Source organism: Podarcis bocagei (assembly GCF_964188305.1).
Source record: "Podarcis bocagei genome assembly, chromosome: 4".
NCBI classification, from domain to species: Eukaryota; Metazoa; Chordata; class Lepidosauria; order Squamata; family Lacertidae; genus Podarcis; species Podarcis bocagei.
In genome coordinates, this window is record NC_138128.1 from 89,089,564 (window position 1) to 89,104,671 (window position 15,108).

A 15,108-nucleotide genomic window follows, 5' to 3' on the forward strand; every position below is an offset into this window, starting at 1 on the left:
CTCCGACCTTATTACCCATGCATTTTATTTTATTTTTTTAAAAAAACATATTTGCTTTACCGCAAAGCGTATGGTAACTTTTGGAGAGGAAAATTATCCATTTCTAATCCCCCCCCCCCCAAGGAAATGGTTCCATTACGTTAAAAAAATTTTGCATTGTTTCATAACGCTAATTAATAATATAACAAACACATACAACACCAGTTTATTTTAGGCTTTTTTGAAGTTGTGATTAGCTGTTGACATGGCTGGTAGGAATTAAAGTGAAATCTGGGCTGAGTATTGGGAAGTGGGCGGGTGGCGGAATCGGTTTGCCATCCCTTCAGGGATGGCACACTGTTCTTCCTTGTCGAGAATTCTGTTGCAGGGCTGGAGTGAAGTCAGCCTGTTCCCCTCCCCCTCTCTCAGTGCGCACACAACTGAATTGGATGCAGGCAACAGTGTGCTGCACTGCAGGTTAGTTAGGCAGGTCCGTCGTGGAAAAAGAGAATCCACAATACAAGTTTGCAGAAGCCTGAAGCACAGTTTCTAGTATTAGTGTCCAGAGTGCAAGAATACAAGCTGGTCTGCATATAGGGAAGCAGGGTGCTGAGAACATACCAGACCTGTCCACCAATTTACACACTTGTGCCTTAGATGCAGTCTTAACTCTCCAAGATGAAGCGCGATATTGGCTTGTTTGTCAAAACTGCCTTGCAGTCAGTGTGGTTTGCGATGCCCCCCTGCTGCTCAGCCTCCTCCTAGCTTGTGGAGCACAGGTAAAAGCTGCCACAACATTGGCAGATGAGTGGATATTTCCTTGGGCTCAGCCTGTTTGTTTCAAGAGGACGAAAGCAGAAACGGCCACAATAGCGTTTTCTCGACTTGTATGTGTCTTGGGTCTTTGTTGGCTTGAGGTCAGCTAGGGCAGGAATGGATACAGGTCAATAAGCAGTGATCGTGCTGTTGGTCAGTCTTTTTCTCTTTAATGGGGACACTGTGTCGCCGTGATGCTGGAAGTCTTGTGCTTTGTGTTTTGTTGCACACACTTCCCGGCTCCAGGGATAGATGTATGGGGGGGGGGGAGTAGTAATAAGCTGATGTCATAAACTGCAGCCTTCCCCTTGTGCCAGCTGCCTTTTGCCTCGACTCTCTCCCTCGCCTTTCTGGGATTGCCTGCTTATAACGCAACGTTGCAATATGATGCACACTGTAGTGATAGAATCTTTATTTATTGTTGGAACAAATTGACTTAGAAGGGATCACTGGAATAGAAGAGCTTACGTGACGGAGCTCCTGACCTTGCCAAAAGCTCGGGAACATATTTAACGGAAACGCTATCTCTGTGGTGCTGGGAATGACTTTTGCAGAGAACCAGGGGTCTGGGCAAGGGAGCTGCCCTGCTGTGGTCTCTCTCAGCAAGGAACTGGTGCTCTCCCTCTGTATAGTGAAGTGCGTGGGCAAGATCAGCCTGGCTTACAAGTTGCCTCTCGGTTTACGCTGTATATTTTATAAATGTGCTACAGCAGGCAGGATTTCAGTCTGCTGTTTGTCTGTCCTGTTTGCGATCGTGTCGAGTCTAGGATTACCTGCTCCAGAAGTGGGGGGGCTGAAGGATGAGGACTAGTATCCCTTACACCGGATTTTCTAAATTTTTGACCAATTCAGTCTACTAAGTCCGATGGAAGGCAAATAATTCTTATTGCAAACCTTTTCCTCCTGGTTAGATTAGGTTTGAACAGGTGCCCTCCTGTTCATTCTGGAACTAATCCAGAATCAACAGATCACTCAGGATCTGGGTAAAAAGCCCCGGTTTGAGGCAGTGGCATTTTACCCATGCAATGCGTCCAAGAAGGGTAGCACCCCCCCCATGTGAGCTCATGATTTGCTAGACTTGTGTTTTGTTTTCATAGATATGTTTGTTGTTATGGTCTTTATTGATGGTACTTATGGTAATTGGTTTTTTTGTATTTCTCTAGTGCAGGCTTCCTCAACCTCAGCCCCCCAGATGTTTTTGGCCTACAACTCCCATTATCCCTAGCTAGCAGGACCAGTGGTCAAGGATGATGGGAATTGTAGTCTGAAAACATCTGGAGGGCCGAGGTTGAGGAAGCCTGCTCTAGTGTTCCTACATTGCTTTGAGTCATATTTATGAGTAAAGTTACAGGACTTGGTGCAGGGATAGGAAACAATCCAGACGTTGTTGACCAGTGGCCAGGGATGATTATAGTTGTAGTACCACAATATCTGGAAGGTACCCCCAGGTACCCCATCCCTTCCGTTCTGACCAGTAGTGATGTTGCTTCAGGCCAAGGGATAGAGATCTTCAATAGGCCCAGCTCTATATTATGAATAGCAGTTTGGGGTCAGATCTGGGTTACTTCTGAAATTTGGGGTAAAAATGAGTAAGTCTTGGTTTGTTGGAATTTGGCTTCAAAAATGAAACGGAAGACAATGCTATTCAACTCCTAAACTGGAGTTATTTAATCAGGGCCCATTTGAGAGGCTGGAGATTACTGAGGCCCGCCAGTCACAAAATATTGGTGGATGGAGGTGGAATTCGGCATAAATAGCTAGCAATTACTTACATCATTTTCTGCTGTCTAATCCCTCTTTGGGCCCTCCTCATCTTGGCCAGAGCTTACTGGTGAAGAGGGTTTTAAAGGAGGCTTTATCTCTTGGCATTTTTTTTTTACATTCACTTCCTCCCCCTGGAGCGTCTTCCCCCTCACGTCACCCTTTTCTGTTCCAAACTTTACCAATTTATCTAAAATGGTAACTTTTTTTGTTCCTCTTTTCCATTTCCTTCAGTGTCCTCTCTGGCCCTTTCAGAGGGAGGAGAGGCTTCCTGTCTTGACAGGAGACTGTGCAGGAAGAAGGAGGAGAGAAAATGGGGTTGCAGGATGTGCAGCAGCCGCTGCCTGGGCCCTTCTCAATTTCCTCGCCCTCAGCCATCCCCACACTGTCTCTTTCTTCCCTCACACTCAAAGGGACCCCTCTGCCTCTCTGCTTAGCATCCATTTCCTCCCCTACTTAGGGTGCTACTGCCTCACTCTGCTCCCTAACCAGCTCCCACATGTAGCTATGGATTGTGCATGTGGGGAGCTGGGAAGTTGCTGGTGTTGACCCAACCAAAAGGCAGGGGGGAAGCGAGGGAATGCTTTGCTGAGATCCACCGGTGGTCCACAGTCTGAGAAGCACTGTGCTGCCTCATAACTATTGCTAGTAGGCCCTCCTCAAGCCACATGCTTTTTGGCCGGAGATTGTGCAGGCACTCTCTGACTGAAGAAAAGCCACTGCCTGGTAAACATTGTGGGCGCTTTAAGTAAAGTCACGCTTGTCGCTTTACCCTCCCACCCATCTTGTAAGTCAATTATAACTGTCCACATGGACTTGGACGGTAGTGTTACTGAATGATGTCGTTAAGCAATGTAACTCAGCAGTATTCCAGGGAGAGGAGATAGTTGTAAGAGGAAGTAGTTTTTTGAATCTGTATAGTTGTGTTCGTAGGCCCAAGTCTTGTACAGTTCAACTTTAATGGAAACACATACAGGAAGGCAGACAAGGAGTGTGCACAAATAGGTTTATGAGCTTGAAGAACTGGGTATTTTATTAGTAGGGCGATTTTTTTCCTGTGAACAGAGATGCAATAAAAGGAGCTCTGGACTATTATGTACTGTACATTGATTATGCAGAGAGTTGCTGCTTGATTGACATCATAACTTTGCTCTGTGGAGCTCATGCAAGTAATGGGTACACACTTGTTGGGCTTTTCTTACTACTTATGGAAAGAAGGTCCCTTTTCCTGAGAAGGACGGGGAACCACCAGTCCAAGATGCCTTTGTTGGAGAGATTCATATGCACACCTTTAAATTATCTGTATTATTTTGTTCTCTTAATGAGATAATGTTAACTCTGAAAAGTTTTACCTCCGACAAATAGAAGGAGTTGTAACAGATAACATTGCTTAACTGGCTGGGACTTTTTCTGCCTTTATTGCCTCTATCTGTGCAGTTTGCCCAAAGCCTTCAGTAGAGGTCCCACACATCTCGGTTGATTATGGTCACTAGCTGTTGTTGCTGTGACTATCTACCCCTCCCACTCTTTTGGGAAGAGTCTTCTTTCTGACTCTCTGCTGATGTTCTGAAATGGTCAAGTATCCCCAGAGCATGACACAAGATTGGGCATGTTCTGCTGCCTTCTGTCAAGCTCAGGAGAAGAACGGGGGTTTCTCGTGTTCTCCAGTGTCTCCAGGGAAGAGCCATCTGCCATGGAGAGTTAACATCTGGCACATCTGCCATATATGTCAAGACTGTGGAGTCTTCAGTATCTAATATGTCAAAACTAGCAGGAGTTTTTACTGGGATCTTAAATCGATCCCTAGCCCAGGCTATTGTTCCATCCTGCCTAAAGTCCTCTATTATCGTTCCAATAGCAAAAAAATCTAACCCGGAAGATCTGAATGACTTTCGTCCAGTAGCACTCACACCTATAATCATGAAGTGCTTTGAAAAGCTGGTGCGAAATTATGTCATTGCCTGCCTACCAGAGAGACTGGACACATTCCAATTTGCTTATAAAACGAAAAGATCGACAGAGGACGCTGTGGCGATTGCCCTCCATGCCGTTCTTTCACATTTGGAGCAGCGGGGGGGTTATGCCAGACTGCTTTTTTTAGATTTCAGCTCGGCATTTAATACCATTCTACCACAACGTCTGATGTCTAAACTGGAAGATCTGGGGCTTCCGTTATCACTTTGTGGGTGGATATTGGACTTTTTGTCAGACCGCCCCCAGAGGGTTCGGTTGGGCCCTTATACCTCTAGTATGCTTAAGACTAACACAGGAACACCACAGGGATGCGTACTCAGTCCGCTCCTTTATATTCTCTACACGTACGATTGTGTCGCTGCTCACCCTAGTAATAGGGTTGTTAAATTTGCAGATGACACAACCGTGATTGGGCTCATCTCGGAAAGGGAGGGTGAAACGGACTATAGAGATGAGGTGGAGCGGCTGACAGAGTGGTGCAGAGCTAACAACTTGCTCATAAATACAAGGAAGACAAAGGAGCTTGTGGTGGACTTCAGGAGACAGAAGAGCAATGTCCAGCCACTTTTGATTGATGGGGTCTGTGTGGAGAGGGTAACAACGTTCAGATTTTTGGGCATTGAATTACAAGAGGATCTGTCCTGGAGTGTCAACACAAGGGGGCTTGTGAAGAAGGCGCAGCAGAGACTGTACTTTTTGAGAATTCTAAGGAAAAACCATCTTCCGCAGAAACTGCTGCTTGCCTTCTATCACTGTGCCATTGAGAGCGTGCTCACTTACGGCTTATGTGTGTGGTACTGTTACGGCTAAAATCTGGGTGCGGGGTTACTCTGCCACCCAGCTCATCGGACTAAGTCCGTGGGTCCCTGCGGAAGAAAATGAGCTCAGCCGGACACAGGAGCAAACTGCAGAAGGTCCAAGTTTATTGCGCAACAGGTTCAAGGCGAGATTGAACCCAGAGAAAGGGGTGACATGAACTTTTGAAATTTCCCTCCATATCCCAGAATACAGTGCAAAATACATCCCAGTTACAACATGAATACATTAAGAAGAGGTTGGGTTACACAGATTAACATATGGAGGAGGGAGGGGTGAATATGCAGAGAGCTGGAGATATGCGCAGATAAACACATCCTGAGAAGGCAATGGTCCATGTTTGCATAGTCTGTCACCTGGCATCGCCTGGAGGAAGGGTTTGGCAGAGTGATTTTGACTGGATTACTTGAGAGATTATGGAGGACAGGGGAGGGGTGATGGAGTCCTAGAGAAATTGAGCAAATATATTGTAGTGAAGAAGACATCCCCCCCCCTTCCGTAACAGTCCCCCATTCGGAGATAGATTTGCATTAAAGTTCTGTAAGAACTTGCAAATCTTTTCTCCGCACCCTAAATCTCGGTGAATGGGATGTGTGGCTTTATGCAAACCTGAAAGGGACTTGCAAGCCATGCCTCTTACGGTCATTTGCAAGTATAGCAGTGCAGGTAGCTGCATATAGGGTATTATATAAAGAACACCTCTTGTATTTTGTTGCTAAATTACTTGTGGCATTCTCAATAGTGTTTTATGCTTTACACCTAGCAGGAAGGTCCACTAATGACTGAAAAATGCAGTTGGTGTTTTGTCCTTCGCCATTTTTGTGTATTTCTCAGGTGTCAAGCTAGCTCTTCTGTGGTCTCACACTGACATAGTGCTACAGCAACACATCCTGTCTGTTGAATCCTCTCGGGGCTTTCATTTAACCATGTTGCCTGGCATTCACCATAGCTGGCACAGGTTGGACATCTCGTGAGGGAGAGGTCTTCGCCTTGGCCTTCCTATGGGATTCTATCATAGGCTGTGGTTTTGCACGCATGGGGGTTGCTCACTTGCACTTAAAGGACCAAAAGGCTAATTGCAGCCTGGATACACTTGCCCAATTCAAACTGAGTCCAATTTGAATTTATCTTGCCCCATGGTTCTCAACTCTTCAAACCAATCTGTTAAAAGAAAACCATTTTTAACAAGGGCAGTTGTCCAAATAAGTCAATTTAACTCTATAAGGGATCATTCCTGCTAAACCAAAGCATATGCACCTTCATGTACCTGGTGTTTTATGGATCCAGAAGCTTGTCCTTGGCAAAACGAGGTTTAACACATTTTAAAATGGATAGGGAAAGTTGGCGGTGGAACAATTAAATGTGGTTACAAGTTGATCTAAACATTGGACTACACAATAGTGTGAGCTACTAGAAAGTATAAAATGCATGAGAATTCTCCATTGGTGAGTAAGCAATAAGACATTAAACATAAAAACAATTACACAGAAAAATTGCCCCCCTTTGTGGAAATCACACTGTCAGACACATTTCAACATTCTTACATAATAACACATAATACAAAACAAACTAATTAAATATCAGTTACATATCTTGACACAATTGTGATCTTTTATGCATGTATCTTTTGAATCCTGGAGCACAGTCTTAAGGTTCAAAAGTGAGAAAATGTCCTTGCAATTCAACTCCTCCCCTTAGCCATGAGGGGTTGTTGCTGCTTTTCATCATTGCATCTGTAGAAGTGATATCCTGTAAGGGGCAGGGTTTTGGGGCTTAAAGACAGTTAGAAAAGGGAGGGGGCAAAAGGCGAAAAGGATGTGATGTCCTTCGGTTTCTGTTGGAAGTTGCAAATAATAAAATCTTAGCGAATTAAGCGTTTCATTCATTCCAATATTATTATCACATTTTCCTATAACTACTGTTATTATCTGCTAAGTTTGTTTGCTTTTCTTCACTTAGTTTTTGTTGTTGTTGTTTTTTTCATATTATAAAATAAAAATTACTCCACATGTATAGAAAGAGAACTGTAAAAAATACAAAGGTTAAAAAATAAAAAGGAAGCAAAAAATTAGATTACCAGTTAGATGAAAATGGACTTGACACAAAGACATCAGATTCAGAAAATAACTATTATTAAATAGTACAAAGATATTATCAAAACCACACATATTACTATTGGACTGAAAAAAAAGGGAAAACAATGGGGAAAACTTAAAATTCACCATGTGCTATCCAATAAAAGAACTTCATGAGACTGACTTTCAACATGTGATGAACATGTCCCCAAAGTAAAACACAAACACACAAAATGAGCTATGAGGAACCAAAAATAAATAAATGCTAAGACACACAATTAATAATGAATGGCAATTTAAAGTTGTGTAAGTACCTTGCACTAGCCAAAATGACAGAATTAATAAGAGATGCTCAGGCCGAAGGTAAACAAGTACCATTCCACAAACAATGTTTGGTTGTGCTTCGATTAACTTCATAGACATCATGGAGAAATGTATTAAATAAATGAAAACAGATTATTTGTAACTTGAAAAAAGTGTCAAAGCCACAAAGAGATGGAAGTCACTAATATAGCAGGGATTCAGACGTGTTTCACAAAACAGAAAGAAAGTTGCTGTGGGAGGAAAAAGGGACAAACACTTTGTTATCGGGGTTCACATATCCTGTTAAAAGGGAAAATTATTTCATGTGAGAAGCCTGTCAGGAAATGCTGTTCCTAAAATTCCCATTGAGGGGGGAATGCTTTGATATTTACCTGTGAAAAGAATTTGGCATGTTAAGATTTGGAACCTGGAAAACTCTTGACTTTTGATGGGCTAGGTTTTTTTTGTTGTTTTTTTTAGCCTTTTGTCTTAAGTAGCCCCTGGAGCAAAGACAGATTAAGGGTGATTTCCTTCAATGGTTCCGACTTTTCTTTTACATTTGGAAATTTGGAAAGCTTTCTCCCTGCAGCACACTGCTCTCCAAACCTTCTCTCTCCCCCCTCCTTTCTCTCTCTCTCTCTCTCTCTCTCTCTCTCTCTTTAAGCTGATCTAGCCTCTGTGCATGTGCAGAGTTCATGTCTCAGCAAACCTTTTATACCATTGAAAATGTTGCATCTTTTGGCTCAATTAGAATAAGGAAGGGAAAGGTAAGGAGTAGATTTTAAAAATAGGGTTAGATTTTAAACAAAAAAGAGAAACTCAGCAATTCAAGTATTCACCATTCAGCCCAAGCAAACTGAGACTGCTTCCTTTATGTACAGGAAAGGGCTAATATCCCTCTGGCCATTCGCGGAACAATCAACCGCTCTCTTATTTATGAGTAAAAATGGCCAGAGAGTTAGAATTCATAGGATTTTTATTTATTTATTTATTTTAACATTCTCAGTCATGGTCAAGGCTAATTCTACTTAACTATGTGAATTTTTATGTGCTTAAACTTTTAATAGACTTTTAAGTTTGATTTCTTTTTTTTTAAAATAGTAGACAAAAGGATAAATACTGTAATCACTCAAATGCCTGATATCACCAGTTCTGCTTCAAAACATCACAGCTTTCACCTCTCCTCTTTTAAAAAAAACAAAGAGCAAATCTGGCCTGAATTTCAACTCATCACCTCACCAGAATTTAAGAATTACCCTCCAATGCTTGCAGACCCATGTCCTTCCACACAGCCACAAATTGGGAGAGTTGAAAGGGACCCTGGGGTCATCTAGTCCAACCCTCCAAATATAGGGTTCACAGCAAGATTTCGCAGCAAGATTTGTACTACCAGAGAGAGACACACATACCCATGCACACAGACACAACTGGGGAAGAGACCACAAGCCATGCGCCTATCATGTACTAAGGAAGAGGAAAATAAAAGTACCCAACTAGTTTAAGTGAGAGTTTACTTCCTTAGACTAAAGAGTGAAAGTTCCTAGATAAATTATCTTTAAAGACTGAAGTGAACATTTTTCCTAAGATAGGGAGAGGATCTCTTATAAAGCATAGTTAAAACAGCCATAGATTTGATTTAAAAGGAATACAAACGTGACAATTTTTCCTGAACTTGCAGAGGAATAGTAAGCCTAATCTATGCCCTTTGCAGTTTCCTTTAAAGGAAGCTTACTCGGGAGTAAATTTACCTGGCACAGAATAAGAAGGAGAAGGGGAAAAAAAAACCCCTGAAAGAGACAGAGTGAAACAAGGGGGGGCATTTTCTAAGAAAAGAGGCCAGGACGTCTTATAGAGACTGATATCAGGAGCCTTACAATAACTCTTCTGTCCAACCAAATCAAAGTTAAAACTGGACTCAAATATTTTCTTAGAATGAACACCATACTTTTATAGGCATACGCTTAATGAAATACATACACTGCATTTTAGCTTGAGAGAGCAGTTGTGCTCAACTAGGCTTTTGCAGCAGAAACATTAGGTTATCAGCACCTTCCAAAATAAGACTGTAGACTCACAATCTCAAAAGTTGGGGCAAAGCAAGAGGTGGGGTAAACATTTGCACACTTCATTCTCATCTTCTCTTATTTAGGACTGCTAAGATCCAGCATGGCTTCCTTAGATTTAAATTTTGAAGCAAGCTTGCAGTTTAAACTATGCACACTTAAGAAAGGCAGTCTGCCAGAGACAGAAGGAACAGACAACACACATAACAGACAACATGTAAACATACATATTCTCATATATGTATTAACAGACAACACACATAACAGACAACATGTAAACATGTAAACATATATATTCTCATCCTTTAGTTGGTTATTGCAAGGAGTTGGGCCACTACCTTTGGCTTCATTAAGTGAAATTAGTAGGAAGGTCCCACATGGTTTTATGAGCCTCCTTGCCTCTTCAAACACACCACCAGGTAATCAGACTGGTAGGGCTCACAACGCTTGGTTGACTGGGTACCCCTTTATAGATGCATGCGTTGCTGTTGTTGCTCTTTTGCTTTTTCCTTTTTTGGGGGGGGGGTCTGGGATAGAGAAGGGGAAAAAGAGGGGTTGATTAGGATAGGTATGTCTAGGGGTTTGGAATGCTTAGTACAGGGACGTATAGTAAAGAGGAGAAGGGGCTTCTAGTTGCCTGGCAACTTCCTTAGTGGGTTTTAGAGAGCTCTAGCTATCCGGTTCCTTGCGTTCCCTTTCCTATTTCCTATTTCCTTATTTCCTTATTTCCTATAACCTGGGGTCTCTTTCCACTCTGCCGGTCCTGCCCAATTCCTCATGGGCTATCCCTCTTGGCAACCTCCTACCTATCGTCACATCTCAGGAAAAGGGGCCCTACTGGACGCCCGCGCCATGCGGTGCCAGATCGGGTGGTCCCTGGATAGAATTTCGAACTGAAAATCCCCCTTGCTTTTGGAAGCGGGCTCACGCACGGTTACGTGGCACCGACCAGTGCGGCTGGGATTGGTATAGAAAGCAAGACCACTTCCCGCCCCCTTGCCGGGCGCTAGAGAAGTTCGGAAAGAGAGCTCCAACCCCTTGCTTTCAACTGGGATGCCCGTTGCGGAAAGTCGGCTGTCTTTCCAAGCCGGGTCTCACCGTCTTACTTTCGGACTCCCAATTGGTGCGGCTGGCTGGAGATTTTAAGGAAAAGAGATAGAGCTCAGAACCCCCCTTTCGGGTTGAGCAGCGGTCCACGGTCTCTCTCACTAACCGGACCAAGAGAAAGGCAAGAAGGAGCGATAGAGAGGAGGGCAGAGAATTCAGTTGCCAGGAGATTCCACCCCCTTCCCACCAGTGCACTGGATTTTCCTTTTTCCTTATACTCACGCGTCTTCTATGATGATCCCGGGATCGATGAATAATAAGCCGGCTGGATCCCTCTTTTGCTCCCCGGCTGAACTCCTAGGGCTTTCGATTACCGCCCGGAAGATGGCTGGGGGTCCAAAAGGATCTTCCCAGGCAAAATGGCCCGGAGCCGGCTGAAGATTTCGGGGCCCCCAGTCAGCAGCTCGGGAGAACCACAAGCCCCACGTTGGGCGCCAACTGTTACGGCTAAAATCTGGGTGCGGGGTTACTCTGCCACCCAGCTCATCGGACTAAGTCCGTGGGTCCCTGCGGAAGAAAATGAGCTCAGCCGGACACAGGAGCAAACTGCAGAAGGTCCAAGTTTATTGCGCAACAGGTTCAAGGCGAGATTGAACCCAGAGAAAGGGGTGACATGAACTTTTGAAATTTCCCTCCATATCCCAGAATACAGTGCAAAATACATCCCAGTTACAACATGAATACATTAAGAAGAGGTTGGGTTACACAGATTAACATATGGAGGAGGGAGGGGTGAATATGCAGAGAGCTGGAGATATGCGCAGATAAACACATCCTGAGAAGGCAATGGTCCATGTTTGCATAGTCTGTCACCTGGCATCGCCTGGAGGAAGGGTTTGGCAGAGTGATTTTGACTGGATTACTTGAGAGATTATGGAGGACAGGGGAGGGGTGATGGAGTCCTAGAGAAATTGAGCAAATATATTGTAGTGAAGAAGACATCCCCCCCCCCTTCCGTAACAGGTACGGAAGCTGTACTACCCAGGACAGGTTGGGGTTGTGCAGAGTTGTTAAGGCAGCAGAGAGCATTGTTGGCTGCCCACTCTCCACCTTAGAGCAGATTCATGCCACAAGGTGCCATAGGAAGGCACTGGACATAGTAAAAGATCCATCGCATCCTGGTCACTGTCTCTTCGAGCTCCTGCCGTCGGGACGGAGATACAGGACGATGAAGACAAGAACGAGCCGTCTTAAGAACAGCTTCTTCTCCAGAGCGATCTCGGCCCTGAATGGGAAGCCTGGACTTTGAAAGTCATCTAATCTTCCTTGCTGTATTATACTGTATTGTTTTAATTAGTGTTTTTATAGTTGTTTTGATTTTGTGTGGAGTGCCCTACCTGGGTGGATGGAGCAGCCAAGTAATTTCGTTGTCCCCGAGAGGGGGCAATGACAATAAAGATATTATTATTATTATATTATTATTATTAAAAAGATATTATTCCTGGTCCACCCTGTGCAGCAGAGACACCTTCTTGGGCAACTCCAGATGTTGACTCATTATATCCTATACTTAGGAGATATAATTTTTCCCCCATTGACTTTTGAGGTTGTTGGCCTCTGGAAAAGGCAGCTCCTGAGCCAGTTGTGGTATGCAGGTTCACTCTCAAGCTATTTCTCCAATCATGTCAGTTTACTTTGGAGTTTTTGTGTCTTCCAGCAGGAATTGCTTGGTACCTATTGATTTACAGCTTACCTTTCTTTGTATAATGTTGAAACTGGTGACGTTTGGCACAAATAAAAAAATGCCTGTAAATTACCATTTTGGGTTAATGTGAAAGCACAGGGAATAACTATTATTTACATATTACTACATTTGTCCTTGGTATAAACTGTGCAGAAGGACCGGGGGGGGGGGACAGGGAGTGGGATTTAGAGAAGTACAGTGGTACCTCGGGTTAAGTACTTAATTCGTTCCGGAGGTCCGTTCTTAACCTGAAACTGTTCTTAACCACTTTAGCTAATGGGGCCTCCTGCTGCTGCTGCTCTGCCGCTGCGCAATTTCTGTTCTCATCCTGAAGCAAAGTTCTTAACCTGAGGTACTATTTCTGGGTTAGCGGAGTCTGTAACCTGAAGCGTATGTAACCCGAGGTACCACTGTATAAAATTGTGCATAGAGTTTAGGTGCACCAGTAAGTACATATGTATGTTATACCTGTACATCATACCTTGGGTTACACACGCTTTAGGTTGTGGTTTTTTTCAGGTTACGGACCATCGAAACCCGAAAGTACCAGAATGGGTTACTTCCGGGTTTCGGCTGTTGCACATGCGCAGAAGCGCTAAATTGCCGAATTGCATCCCGTGCATTCACAGACGCGGGTTGCAAACGTGCATCCCGCATGGATCACGTTCGCAACCCGAGTGTCCACTGTACACACATGTGAGGATTTGCAGATGTGCGCACACATGCACACACAAATCTTTTAATAAATTCGTTTCATTCTCCCGCCTTCTGAGTAACAAGGTATTTCAGGGAAATGACACAAGATCTTGTTTTCTTTCTGATGGGAGAGGACTGGGGCATGTCTTTGTCATATTTATTCCATTTACAAATACATAAGCGGAGACAGTCACCCCTACAGTAGGCAACATTTAAGACAACCATGCTTTGCATCTCCAGAGATGCTGGACCCTAACCTGTTTTAGCACCTATGTTGGAATTTAAAAATGCAAATAGGCCTCCATACATTTTCTTTGCCCCTCCTACTACCTAAAGGCGTCGTCTTCCAAATATGGAGAACAGAGAGATTCTGCAGCCATTAACATTTTGTTTTGTTTTGTTTACTTCCTGGTATAACCATTGAAGACATATACCGTAATTCCTGACATTATATATGAGAATGAGATATTTCCAGCAATGGCCTGTGGGTGTTCTGGGGGTGTTCACAAGCAGAAGGCTCTTCCCAGTATCTGCCATTCTTTCTCCCCTCCTCCACCCACGTCTATGAGATGTGACAGGTGACAACAGAGGAAAGGGTCTACTTGGTGGTGGCTCCCGTCTTTTTGTCACTTTAGTTCAAGGCACAGAACCTTCATATTTAATTAAGTGCTCATTTTTAAATGCTGCTGACTTCTTTTTATTCTGCCTTCTTATATTGGGATGTCCTTATAGTTTGGGGTTTAATTTGTTTTATTGTAATTCTAACTTGCTGTCGTCCACCCTGGGAAACCTATTGAAGGGCTAGTTATAAATCGCAGGGGGGGGGAATATTCATGGGTGTGCTGCCACTAAACATGATGTGCATCTGATCATAAGAGCATTCGCTCCTGATCTTCCATTGCATCTTTTATGAAGCGACATGTCTAACCTTTTTGTTGTTGTTGCGTGGGTCTTTGGCAGGGCAGAGGGAGATTGGGATTGTGAAAAATGTTCTGCCTTGGATGTATTTAATCTCCAGCATTGCTTAACTGGTTGCTGCTAGAGGAGGCTTATCCCTCTGATGCATAAATGACATTCCTGAAGTGATTTTCTTCTTCCACCAAATGGCATGTCATTATCACACAAGTTCTTGAGGAAGTGATGTGTTGGGCTTTTTCAGCTCAGACCTACCCTTAGTAATCCCACCCCCCAGAGATTTTTTTTTTTAATTCCCTCCCAATAATATGATTGAAATGCTGCCTGTGCATGAATATTTGATTGGTTGGAGGGACCACTGCAAAAGTTTCTTGCTAGAAAGAAAGAAAGAACTGAATGAACTTTGACTCATTCTACATCATGGGTAGGCAAACTAAGGCCCGGGGGCTGGATCTGGCCCAATCGCCTTCTAAATCCGGCCCGCGGACAGTCCGGGAAGCAGTGTGTTTTTACATGAGTTGAATGTGCCCTTTTATTTAAAATTAATCTCTGGGTTATTTGTGGGGCATAGGAATCAGTTCACACACACACCCAAATATAGTCTGCCCCCCCCCAAGGTCTGAGGGACAGTGGACCCTGCCCCCTGCTGAAAAAGTTTGCTGACCCCTGTTCTACATGTTCAGCCCGCTGTTACTTGCTGCCTGCTTTAGTCACCAGTACTTTGTTCAAGGATTCCCAGTTCCTCTGAGCCACTTAAAAGGGAAGGCTGTGGTGAATGTCCAGTGCTTCATGCTGTGGTGAATGTCCAGTGCTGCCCTGGGTCCCTAGGTTTTCCTAAGGTTCGTGCATGCAGTCATTTTGTGCTGTGACTCCAGGCTTAGCTATTAAGTAATTCTTGGGCTGTGACTGATTCTGTACC

The 15,108-nt window shown here is 43.9% G+C and overlaps 1 protein-coding gene and 1 long non-coding RNA gene across 20 annotated transcripts in view; both read left to right on the forward strand.

Moving 5' to 3' along the window:
- Positions 1-15,108, forward strand: part of CAMK2G (calcium/calmodulin dependent protein kinase II gamma) — a 172,300-nt gene that overhangs the window by 13,160 nt on the left and 144,032 nt on the right. The gene's annotated exons all lie outside the window — the stretch shown is intronic.
- On the forward strand, positions 4,960-12,307 carry LOC308585852. Its single transcript, XR_014007630.1, has 2 exons — positions 4,960-5,324; positions 11,858-12,307. It is a non-coding gene; the product is annotated as an uncharacterized lncRNA (long non-coding RNA).